The 12,791-nt window shown below is 43.1% G+C and overlaps 1 protein-coding gene and 1 pseudogene across 1 annotated transcript in view; both read left to right on the forward strand.

Annotated features, from left to right (window-relative positions):
* LOC147726191 (uncharacterized) overlaps window positions 1–11,977 on the forward strand; it is a 67,790-nt pseudogene extending 55,813 nt beyond the window's left edge.
* LOC147726190 (uncharacterized) overlaps window positions 1–12,791 on the forward strand; it is a 606,971-nt gene that overhangs the window by 141,346 nt on the left and 452,834 nt on the right. The window lies entirely within an intron of this gene.

Genomic DNA, 12,791 nt, shown 5'->3' on the forward strand with positions numbered 1-12,791 from the left:
AATTTTCCTTACAATGTAAAGTCAATCACATACAATCACACATGATCCACACAGAGAAAAACAGGGAAAAGGGAAAAACGAGGAGCAGAAGGAAAAGAACAAGGGGAAAAAAGCGAGAAAGGGGGAGGAAAAGAAACAAAGAACGGCACTAGTATGTTACCGCTCATAGTCCCGTATTTAGTGAAAAACACCCAAAGTGAACAATTATATGAAAGTGCTGCCAATGTTCAAACTGGCAAACACATCTTGGCACTACATATAACCAAGGCTTACAATCTCTAGAGGGGAGGAAAATTAACACCTGTAACCAAAAACAGCACCATTAGTGTTATACATTTTGAACAGTATAAACAAATAGATACCTGCAACAATCAGAGACCATCATAAATATCTATCTTATTTCAGCAGTTCTATCTGGACAATCATTAAAAATGCAAAACTAAAGAAGGTCCCATATATTACTATCTGGGCAGGTATATATGCAGTTGTATTAGCATATATTCTTAGAACTTAAGCTAAGCCAGTATCCCAAATAGATAAACGACATCTACGCTGGATATTTCTCACTGAAAAATTATCTATCCAACAGTTTGGGTGAGTGAATCTCTTTGTGGGTGTGGTGATGAGCAAATATATTTCTCAATGGTACATGCCCAACAAACTAGAAAAATAAAAGGCAGTGTATGTGTCAGTTGTTGTATATAAATAAGTATACATAAGACTCAATGATTGTGTGAGTGACTGTATGGATAACTGTATACTTGTAATAATGATTTTAAAATTCACTAAGTATGACTTACTATCTAAATGAATAGATGAAGAGGTGTTTGTATAAGTGTTTTGCTAAGTAAATATGTAAGTATGATCCATTGTTTGCATAAGTGAGTAGGATGACTTCATATGTGAATAGGATGTGTGCTGTTGTTTAATGTCGATATAGGTGTATAAGTATTTTTGATAGTGTTCTATTGTTCATTGACAGCATGTGTGAGTGAATCTACAGGTAAGTGATTAGATGTGTGTATACAACTATGAATCACTGAGTGGATTTTTAGATACTTGTATTGCTATGACAATGGATTCAAATATGATACTCTGTATTTTACAAAGAGTGATGAAAGATTTTAATAGTGTCTGAAAAGGTGTAAGATTGTCACATGGATGATGCCATCAGTGATGTCATCAGTGATGTCATTTGAGATGTCATCAGTGATGTCACTAACCATGACATGAATGATCTAATCTGTGCCATCATCAGCAGTGGATTGCGGGTGCGCGAAATATAGTTAGTACAACTAACTATATAGGAGTAATTTCATTGTTTTTTTAAATGCTAATTCCTAACTATATAAGGCTGAAACCTATGGTTTTTTCAGTGAATTTCAAAGGTTTTTTTATGTGCTAATTCCTAACTATATAAGGCCTGAAACCTATGGTTTTTTCAGTGAATTTGCAAGGTTTTTTAATGCTAATTCCTAACTATATAAGGCCTGAAACTTATGTTTTTTTCAGTGAATTCGCAAGGTTTTTTAAATGCTAATTCTATTAGCGGATAACGTTTAAATATGTTAATATCCTTGTGGGACCACCTGAGCAGCCCTGGGGGTCAGGTTGTTTCTACCCTGCCCCCTTTTTGCATTCTACACGTTTGTTTTTCTGCTTCTTTTGTGCCTCGGTCTACCTAGCATAAGATGAATGCCAACACTTCGTGGTTAGACAGCCAAGGAGCATGCTGCTTTCCTGCAAAAGGCATGCTGATTGGCTGCCACTGTCTGTCAACACTCCAAACCAGGAAGTGTTGGCAGCCATCTTGTGCCTCGGTAGAACCAAGGCACAAGAAAGCAGTGAAACAAAGGTGCAAAACACGCAAAGGGGGCAGGGTAGAAGCACCCTGACCCCTTAGGCCTGCACAGGGGGTTCCACAAGGATCCCCAGGCTCACAAATATAGAAATATAGAAAAGGCACTTCTGCGTACCAGTCCCTACAATTTTGAAAAGTTTGGTGTAATTCCGTTCAGCCGTTCGGGCTGTAGCCGTGTCTAATCGTCCTATGGAAGTAGTATAGGGACATAGCTTTCATCACCATTCATTTTTTGACAGGTGGGAAGGCCCCCCCGGAAGTGACGTAGGAGCCTGAAGTCCCGCCCCGGAAGTCCCTCCCCGGAAGTCGGGGGCCGGAAGTCCCTCCCCGGAAGACCCCGGCCGGAACTCCATGGCCGGAAGTCCAGGGTCTGAGGGCGCCCCCAGAGGGGCAGTGGTGAAAGTGGGGCAGGTGTAGGGTGCGAGTGCCCTTCACACAGGAATTAATGGATGTGTGTCAAGTGGTGTAGAGTGATGGTGTGGGGTGCCTAGGGTTAGCGGCAAGGCAGCCAGTAGGGCCTACAGGGGTGTTTTAGGGTTGTGGGATGGATGAGCAGAGACTTACCTGTTGTGCCAGGCGGGACATGTCTGGGCATGCAGGGACATGTCTGGGCATGTCCATTGGTTAGTAGAGGCTGCAGGCTGATGTTGCTTGAGCAGCGTCGAGGTCCATCTGTGGAATGGAAGCCCTAGAGTGTTGCAGGATCTTTTTTGGAGGCGTGCCAGTTGCAGATGGAGTTCCTGAGTGGTGGCCTGAGGCGTGGGGGCGTGCCGTAGTCAGCAGCGGGAAGGAAAGCCATTGGCCCTAAGAGAGGAGGGAAGTTAGGCCATTGGATTGCGATGGTGGTAATTTTGCCGCCTTATTTTAAAAAGTCTATGGGCGAACATGAAAGCAGATATGAAAATAAAAACAAGGGGTGTGCAAAGTTGGTTTCTTTCTAAGTGGAAGTAATGTGATGGGGTTGATGATCATTTGAAAATATGTAAATCAAAAGTTGGGGTGCTTTGCAGCATGTCCAGGCAATGTTCTGTATCATGCTGGCCTGTGCTGAACCAAACATAGGATGGCAGTTCTCAATGCAATATTGTGCGCAACCATCTCTGGTGTAAAATGAGGCCTGTTATGAAAGGGAAAAAATAAATAAATACATATTTTAAAGGTCTCTGATGTAAATGATGTCTGTTATGGAGACCAAAATAGGGGACATAAATAAAAGCACCCTTTGTGCAATTGTCACTTTTTTCTTTCTAAAGAAACTTAATGTTTGAGGAATAATAAACATGGGCCAGCATGTAATGCATCTGTGGTGGCTGTGTAACAGGACAGTGTGTGGTTCTTTATCATGCTAAGGTGCTGTCACAGACCTAAACAGTAAAGTTTGTGGTGCAACATAATGCACAGCCAAAGTTGAAATGCACGATGTAAGTGACAATTACTAAAAGAAAATAAGAAAATAAACCTTTTTAAAGGTACTGATGTAAAATGATACAAGTAATGAAAAGGAAAATAAAATACATAAGTGAAGACATGTGTTGTGTATTGTGGTTTCTTTCTAAGTGAGGGTAATGTGTTGGAGTTTATTAATATGGGTCAGTATGTAGGGACAGCTGGGGGCTGTGAAACAGGGTAATGCATGGTTCTGTAACAGGGTAATGTATGGTCACAAACCCAGACTGTAATCTTGTTGGTGCAACATTGTGCACAGACAAAGTTGAAAGTCTCTGAAGCAAATGACACCAATTACGAAAAAAATAAAACCAGTGTTATGCAACTGAGGTTTTGCTCTACGTGTGAGTGTGGGGACATGGCTGAGAAACATGGCATTCTTGTACAGCATGCGCTAGGCTTCATCAACATGTATAGGCATATTTTTGTAATTGTAAAATAGGTTGCTGCAGCCCAGAAGGGGCTGGATGGTGCAAGTTCCACAAAAGGCGGCAAACCCGTCCTGGAGATGTAACATGATGGAAAAATGTAAGTGTGCTGATGTAACATTTTCAGCGCCTAATTTTAAACCGCCTAAAAGACCGCTAAGACACGAAGAGGCTTCTACGTAGAGAGAGAGGTGGCGTGGACTGATAAGCATGGGAGTCTTGCAAAAAGTGACGCAGAGGGTCTGGAAATATGCACAGTCATGATGTTCTTAGACAGGGAGAGGTCGGTGAAAGTATGACATTTTTTAAGGCATGCTTTTAACACCTTGGGAGTGTGTAGAGAAAAAATTGAAATAGGGACGTAACTACACTTGCACTCTGAAATTTTGCTGGAGCACCTAATTATATCTTTGCGGGTAAACAGGCTTTGGCAGAAGACTACAGAGTTAACATGGCGTAGAGGGGAAACAGCCACGATCATGAAACACACTCTATACTTAATGTAAGTAGCTATGGATTTTGTTTTTATTCTACAAGTCAGTTCTGGTATTTGTTAAAAACTTTAGACAAGGAATAACTGTAAAATTAGCAAGCATATAGGTATTATTGTAGTACTATGTCATAGAGACCTAACGGCTTTAAGAGGGTAAAAATTACAAAATAAAACAATGCCTTTTATACACATACCTTAAGTGTTGGTGGTCTCCGGCGTCTGCTGTATTACAAGGGGCCAGTTGTGGCAGGTGCGCTGGCTGCTGCTCTGTGCACTTGTTCTACCCCAGACACTATATTTTATTGACTGCTTGCCTTCTCCTGCTGCATCTTCTGGGAGCACACTCCTCAGCATACTAATAGACGATCTTTACTTAACACAGCTAGCATTCCAGTACTTGTAGTGCTGGCTATTCTCAGTCTCATACTGTTTAGGGGCAGTACAGTAATGTTATTGGGAAATCGACAATGACAATACTTCCTATCAACATTCTATGCATGTTTGCATTCATTTGAGAAGACTACTGATGTTTTCAGGGTGAGTGTGCCATGATGCTGTTAGTCTAGCATATTTGTATTTACAGCAGCCAGGATACAAAGTGCACTTCCGGGGGCTCAGACAACACTATTGCATTTAACAATTACAGACGTGGAATTACATTCCTCAGCACCCTGCCATTGTATCCCCTTATTTGGCACCGCTGATAGTCTCCTTGTGATTGTCTTCTGTTCAATCCACTGCAGTATTGACAACACTTGTTTATTGTAGTTTTACTGATTTGAGTCCATGTCTCATGGATACACAGGTTTTGCTCTTTTGATCTCAGTTGCAAAAATTGTACTCTGTCGACCATTCTTTGCAGTGGTTACTTTGTAAAAAAGAAGTGCTGGGGCTCTTGTCAGGAGGCAGCTTGCACCAGCCAATTTCTCCTGTTAGCACAGCCTAAAACAGAACCAATAACCATCCACGAAAGTGGGGAGAGGATGTGGCAAAACTTTATAAATAAATAAATTGCCAGAGGGGAACCAGGTTTGAGCCACAACATCGGCTCAACATCCTGTGATTCCGGACAAATCACTTAATCTCCCTATGCATAAATGAATGTGTCCTTAACTGGTGCTAATGAAAAGCACTGGTGTTGATGATTAAGCGCCGGCTGAGCACTGGAAAGCACCGGCTCAAATTAAGCACTGATTCTTCTGCTTCTTTGTGCTAGAGCTAAAGCATGCATGAACCTGTCAATCTGTGGAAGCTATTCCTAAATGAAACTGCCGTGAAGTACATGTGCTGAGGCAGGAGGACAGATCCATACTCCCATACACAGAGTATACTCCTTGTGTTGAACATTCCCAAAGGTGCCATCCAGTGTAGATAGAAAAACACAAACTTATTTTTGTCCACACCTATATCAATAGCAATTACCAACAACTGGTGCCCCGGGTGTTGGAACTAGGGGTGCAGCAGGTGGTACAGCACCCCCAGACCTGGAATGAGTTAAGAAAGGTGATGGAAAACAGTGAAGCCTTTCAATCTGTGCAGTTGTGCCACTCTTGTGAGAGGGTGATATCAGATACAAGAATGAGGCACATGAAAGGCACTAATGTAACCAATAGCTCCTTTTTAAAGTTTGCCAACATCGCAAATAAGAATCATTTGAGTGTTTTAATTGGGAAATTTGGAGACAGACGTTTTAAAGTAGGGTGCAAAAACAAATCAATCCACAAATTATGTTACCCTTTTGTGCATGCATGGCTAAAACCACTCTGATTTATTAAGGGTCTCTTCTAAGTAACTCACTTCTTTAATATTTTTTTTTTTAAATAAATTGACATAATGTATTCACATGTTTCATAATATTGCACCAAAATGCAAACTGAACCACATTTTCACAAAAACAGGTCTCAGACTATCATTCACCCGCTTCCATCCCTTCAGCTCCCCACTTAAAACTTTTTGTCATGCTCATTTGATACACTTGCTTGTTCAGTAACAGCAGGATGCTCTTAGAATACCTACAGTTTTAGCGTGCTGACGCCCCTGGCCAGCATTCTGAATGAGAAATGTGTTCTAGCATCACAGATGGATTTTCAGAGTTCATGTGACATTGTTCACCAGATGACCCCTTTCAAGCTCCCTGGGAAGCAGATTCTACGTTGGTTTATGCCGTAGAGCACTTCTGCGGATGAGTCTAGACCTTCCATATTCTAGATGACAGGATATTTTTGTTTGCCAAATATTCGTGCAGTTAAAAGTGTCTCAGACCAAGGTAGACATCCCTTCATCACCATAACTACCTTTAAAATCTACATACTTAGGGTGTCAAAATAGGACTTTCTGTGGTGCATTGAGCCGAAGAAGAAAATGGGCTTGGATATCCAGAAAGCGAGGAAGTAAACCTGATACTGTTTTAGTAGCAACCGTGCAAATAGGAAATAACTCTTTGTTATGTTATGGTAGGTGTTTTTATTTAGCCACCCTACACTGTTTACATGGTCTGTTAACACCCTTATGTGTTATGGCAGTTTGCTCTCCAACAGAAGGTTCATTTATTAGGGAAACCAGACTTGTGTATTCCTGATTTGTTATCAGTGTGTTTGTGGTGGCTTTGCTCAATTTGCACTGTTGTGGTTTGTCTCTATCCCTGAGCCTCGAGTTTATTGTTTGTCCATTTGTGGATGTAAACAAGCAGATGCCACTGGGTGAGGGCTGTGTGGTTTGCATTATATTTTTATATTATACTACAGCTCTGTTTGGACCAGCAGTGTGAGGTTTTGCTAGAAGAGTTTTGCCATAATAGATAGATGGTTTATACTAGATGTTGAACACCCTCATTTTCTGTGTAAGATTTGTCTCTTGCTGTAACTTGTGTAAAGAAGCAGGTTGGTATGGTTTAGACGGATGTGGTGTTGCAGTGGGTGGTTGTCGTGGGGAGTTGTGTGGTTTTGGCTATTGTACAATGAATTGTATAGTAATTACATTGCAATTTAGTGTGGTAAGGTAAGGTATGGTGTTATGAAGCATTGGTGATGTGGCACACAGACCTTTAAGGTGAGATGTAATGATATGGAGTGCCAAAGTCTGATAAAGTATGGCATGGTGTGGTATTGAGTGTGTTGAGAGTGGTGTGCTACTGAGAGATGTGGTGTTGAAAATTGGTGATGTGACATACTGGCATATGTTGAAGTGAGGTAGACTGAAGTGGAGTGGTGCAATATGAGATTTTCTTGTGTGGTATGTTGGTGTTCGGTGGTGCGGTGTGGTGAAATGTACTGAGTGAACGTTGTTGCCGTATAGTTCTGCTGTGCTGTGATGTGCAATGTAATTGCTCTTATATGATAGTTGTAGTATTGAAGGGCATGTTTACTGCATTGTGTGGTTTAGTCTGATGTGGAACCATAGGGAACGATAGGAGGGGTTTATTGAGGGGTGGGGTGCAACATGATAGCCTGTGCTGTTGCTTGGTATAAAGTGTGGGATGTTGTAATCTGGTATAAGTATACTTGTATCCGATGGTGCATTGTGTATGATGTTGCATTTTGGAGTGGTGTAAATTGGTGTGGTGTACATTAGTGTGGTGTTAGATTTTTGGTGCTATGTGGCATATGTGGTATGGTGAACAGGGAGGTGTTTGTGGTACAGTAGGGTGTGTTGTATACCATAGAATGTATGGTCCTGTGTGGAGGTATTAAGTCAAGGAGGATGCTGTGAGGTGCGGTAGCGTGACGGGAAGAGTTTTGCCATAATAGATAGATGGTTTATACTAGATGTTGAACAACCTCATTTTCTGTGTCTGACTTGTGTCTTGCTGTAACTTGTGTAAATAAGCAGGTTCGTATGGTTTAGACTGATGTGGTGTTGCAGTGGGCGGTGTAGGGTGGTGTGGGGAGTCAAGTGTGGTTTTGGCTATTGTACTACATTGGGTTGTATAGTAATTACATTGCAATTTAGTGCGGTAAGGTGAGGGATGGTGTTATTTGGCATTTGGTGATGTGATACACAGACCTTTAAGGTGAGATGTAATTATATGGTGTGCCAACGTCTGTGATAGTGTGGCATGGTGTGGTACTGTGTGTGTTGAGAGTGGTGTGGTACTGAGAGATGTGGTGTTGAAAATTGATGATTTGACATGATGGAATATGTTGATGGGTGATATAATGTGCTGTAGTGAGGTAGACTCAAGTGGAGTGGTGCAATATGAGATTGTCTTGTGTGGTATGTTGGTGTTTTCGGTGTTGAGGTGTGGTGATATGTACTAAGTGAACTTTATTGTTAAAACAGTGACACATTAATAAATCAACCCCAAATTAATTCATGTCAGTTGAAGCAGGGCAGGTGTGCTTGCTTTTTCCCCCCATAATCTGCAGTGATGATGAACCAGAGGGTGGCATTGATGTACCAGAGGGTGGCATGGGTGAAACAGAGGGTGGCAGGGGTGAAACAGAGGGTGCTGGGATCCTGTGATGATGAACCAGACGTAGAAACAACATAATCGCGACCGTTGCGAGCCGACATGTAAGTTCGCAATTGCGAGCTGGTACAAAACCCTCGCGAACTGGCAGAAATCCGTGCGAACACAAAAAAAAAATTCGCGAGAATTCGCAGATTTTGCGGATTGCGAGTTCGCAAATTCGCAAAAAAATCGCGAACCCCAGATTCGCAAAATTCGCCCATGCTTACAGCCAATACCATACCATACTACATCATCACTACACCTGGCACACAAGTATAATCAGTAAGCTTAACCCCACACTATAATGTGTTCAGCACAATGCAACTCACATCACAAAACGTTAGTCCAGATCAATTCTCACCTTACCGGATAGCACCCAGATGCTGGGGAACAAGGGTGAAATCCTAAATGAGACCACCACCCTTCATCTCACACAACAACTCTACACTGCAACCACTCACTACAACCATATACCCAGTCACGTTGCCGTACCTCACATCACCCTCGCCGACTTCATACCTCCACACAAGACCATACATTCTATGGTATACAACACAACACACCCTACTGTACCACAACACACCACCCTGTTCACCATACCACATATGCCACATAGCAACACAAAACCTAACACCACACTAATGTACACTACACCAATCTACACCACACCAAATCGCACCATCCTACACATTGCACCAACGGATACAAGTATACTTATACCAGATTATAACATCCCACACTTTATACCAAGCCACATCACATGCTATCATATTGCACCCCACGCACCCGTCAACCCCTCCCATAGTTCCCTATGGTTGCACATCAGACTACACCACAGTATACATGCCATTTAATACCACAACTATCCATATAAGAGCAATTACATGCAACAGCACAGCAGGACTATACAACAACAAAGTTCACTTAGTACATATCACCACAACGCACCACCGAACACACCAACATACCACACAAGCCAATCTCATATTTCATTACTCCACTGCAGTCTATCTCACTACAGCACATTATATCATACACCAACATATTCCATCATGTCACATCATAAGTTTTCAAGACCACATCTCTAAGTACCATCCCACTCTCAACACACACAATACCACACTTTCTCAGACTTTCGCACACCATATCATTACGTCTCACCTTAAAGGTCTGTGTACCACATCACCAAATGCCACATAACACCATACCTCACCGTACCACACTAAATTGCAACATTATTACTATACAACCCAATGTAGTACAATAGCTAAGACACACTTGACTCCCCATACCACCCTATACCACCCACTGCAACACCACATCAGTCTAAACTATACCAACCTGCTTCTTTACATAAGTTACAGCAAGACACAAGTCTGACACTGAAAATGAGGGTGTTCAACATCTAGTATAAACCATCCATCTATTATGGCAAAACTCTTCCAGTCACTTTGACGCACCTAACAGCACCCTCTTTTGGTTCATAACTCCATACAGGACCATACATTCTATGGTGTACAACACAATACACCCTACTGTACCACAATGCCCCTCCCTGTTCACCATACTACATATGCCACATAGCAACACAAAATCTAACACCACACTAATGTACACCGCACCAATCTACACCACACCAAAACATAACATCCTACACATTGCACCACTGGATACAAATATAGTTATACCAGATTACAACATCCCACACTTTATACCAAGCCACATCACATGCTAGCATATTGCACCACACCCATACATCAACCCCTCCCATAGTTCCCTTTGGTTCCACATCAGACTACACAACATCATGCAGTATACACGGCATTTAATACCGCAACTATCCATAAAAGAGCAATTACATTGCACATCACAGCACAGCAGAACTATACTACAACAACAAAGTTCACTTAGTACATATCACCACACGTCACCACCGAAAACACCAACATACCACACAAGACAATCTCATATTGCACCACTCCACTTGAGTCTACCTCACTCCAGCACATTATATCACCCATCAACATATTCCATCATGTCACATCATCAATTTTCAACACCACATCTCTCAGTACCACACCACTCTCAACACACACAATACCACACCATGCCACACTATCTCAGACGTTGGCACACCATATAATTACATCACACCTTAAAGGTCTGTGTATCACATCACCAAATCCCACATAACACCATCCCTCACCATACCGCACTAAATTGCAATGTAATTACTATACAACCCAATGTAGTACAATAGCCAAAACCACACTTGACTCTCACACCACCCTACACCGCCCACTGCAACACCACATCAGTCTAAACCATACTAACCTGCTTATTTACACAACTTACAGCAAGGCACAAGTCAGACACAGAAAATGAGGTTCTCCAGTATTAGGGGTGTCTTTCATAGATTCACATGCCTGAATCATTCCCCGTCGTCGGAGTGGGAGTCCCACGGTACATAAAAAAGCAATAAAATGCTATAAATATATAGTAATACCAATAGAAAAGAACCAGGAAGTAACACAGCCAATGGTACAGTAGGCAAAAACTTCCCATCTATGACTATCATAGTCATTTTGTATGGTCCAAACTACAGCCAATCAGGCGCTAGCACCCACCAGAATGTTCTCCCCAGAGGCTCAGGCTCTCAGATTTTCTACCGCACGTCGTGTGAAGGGAGTCTCCCTGAGCTCTGCTCAGTTTTTTCAATTCCTACTTCATCTGTGTCTTCTCTTCAGGATGTCTTCAAAGAAATCTCTCTTCAGAACCTGTGACTGCTGTGGTAAGCCTCGGCTTTTTGAGAAGGATCCACACAATAAGTGTATTTATTGTCTCTACCCAGACCACCAGGCCTCTGATTGTAAAATCTGCAGAAAAATGCCTCAGAAGACTCTCAGAGATAGAGAGGGTCGTTTACTGCTGTGGTTGAAGAGGCTAAAGGATTCTCCAAATCCTGTTTCAGAAGTAGGCAGTGTCACATCTGCTTCCACTTCAGCCTCCAGGAAGAGATCCGCGCCTGAGGAAATGTCATCTCCCAGGGCTAAGCTGTCTAAAAAACAACCACCTGCTAAAGGACTGGATCAGCCTTCCACTTCTCAGGCTGTCCCCACCTCCAGGGGCATGGAAGGCGCTTCTGCTTCCTCAAAGGGGAAGAAACTCAAGCTTCCCTTATCTTCTGACAGGATTTTACCACAGAATCCATCTCCGTCTCCTGTGAAGTCTTCTTCAGCTTCCTCGTCGACGAGGACGACGACCTCAGTGACATCTACGGTAACATTTTCGTCTCCTAAACCTAGTATGGTTATGTCCTCGTCTACGGCATCTCCAACGATGGTTTTTGTTTCTGTGAGGCCTATCTCGTCGACGTCCGTCGTCGACGCCTCGTCGTCGACGTCTTTAAAGGCTTTACCGCCGACGAAAAAGACTCCGTCGACGAGCTCTTCATCAGGCTCTACGCCGTCGACGAAAATACCGCCGTCGACGAGGAGTGACTCGACCACGAAGACGGTCCCGTCGACGAAAGGTGTCCCGTCGACGAAGAGTGCCCCGTCGACGAAGAATGTTCCGTCGACGAAGAGTGTCCCGTCGACGAAGACTGTCCCGTCGACGAAGAGTATCCCGTCGACGAGGAGTGTCCCGTCGACGAAGAGTGTCCCGTCGACGAAAGGTGTCCCGTCGACGAAGAGTGTCCCGTCGACGACGAGTGTTCCGTCGACGACGAGTGTTCCGTCGACGACGGGTATCCCGTCGACGACGACTATTTCGTTGCCGAAAAGTGTCCCGTCGACGAGAGGTGATCAGTCGGCGACAAATCCATCGACGCCGCAGTTATCCTCATGCACGGCACTACAGGTGTGGTCTCCGTCGACGGTGTTTTTAACACCACGCCAAGCAGCAGAACAGCTGCGCAACACTGTAATGAGCCTTTCACCCCTGCGTGTTTCACCTCACAAGGTGTCCTCTGAAGTCCCAGACCAACTACTGGATTCTGACAGTGACAATGAGATGGCCCAGAATACTTTTGGACAGGCCACTAGTCCATCGGAGTTACATATTAAACTTCAAGATGATGAATATGAGGATCCTCACACTCCTGCTGAGGTA

This window comes from Lissotriton vulgaris, chromosome 3_1 (genome assembly GCF_964263255.1).
Source record: "Lissotriton vulgaris chromosome 3_1, aLisVul1.2, whole genome shotgun sequence".
Taxonomy (NCBI): Eukaryota; Metazoa; Chordata; class Amphibia; order Caudata; family Salamandridae; genus Lissotriton; species Lissotriton vulgaris.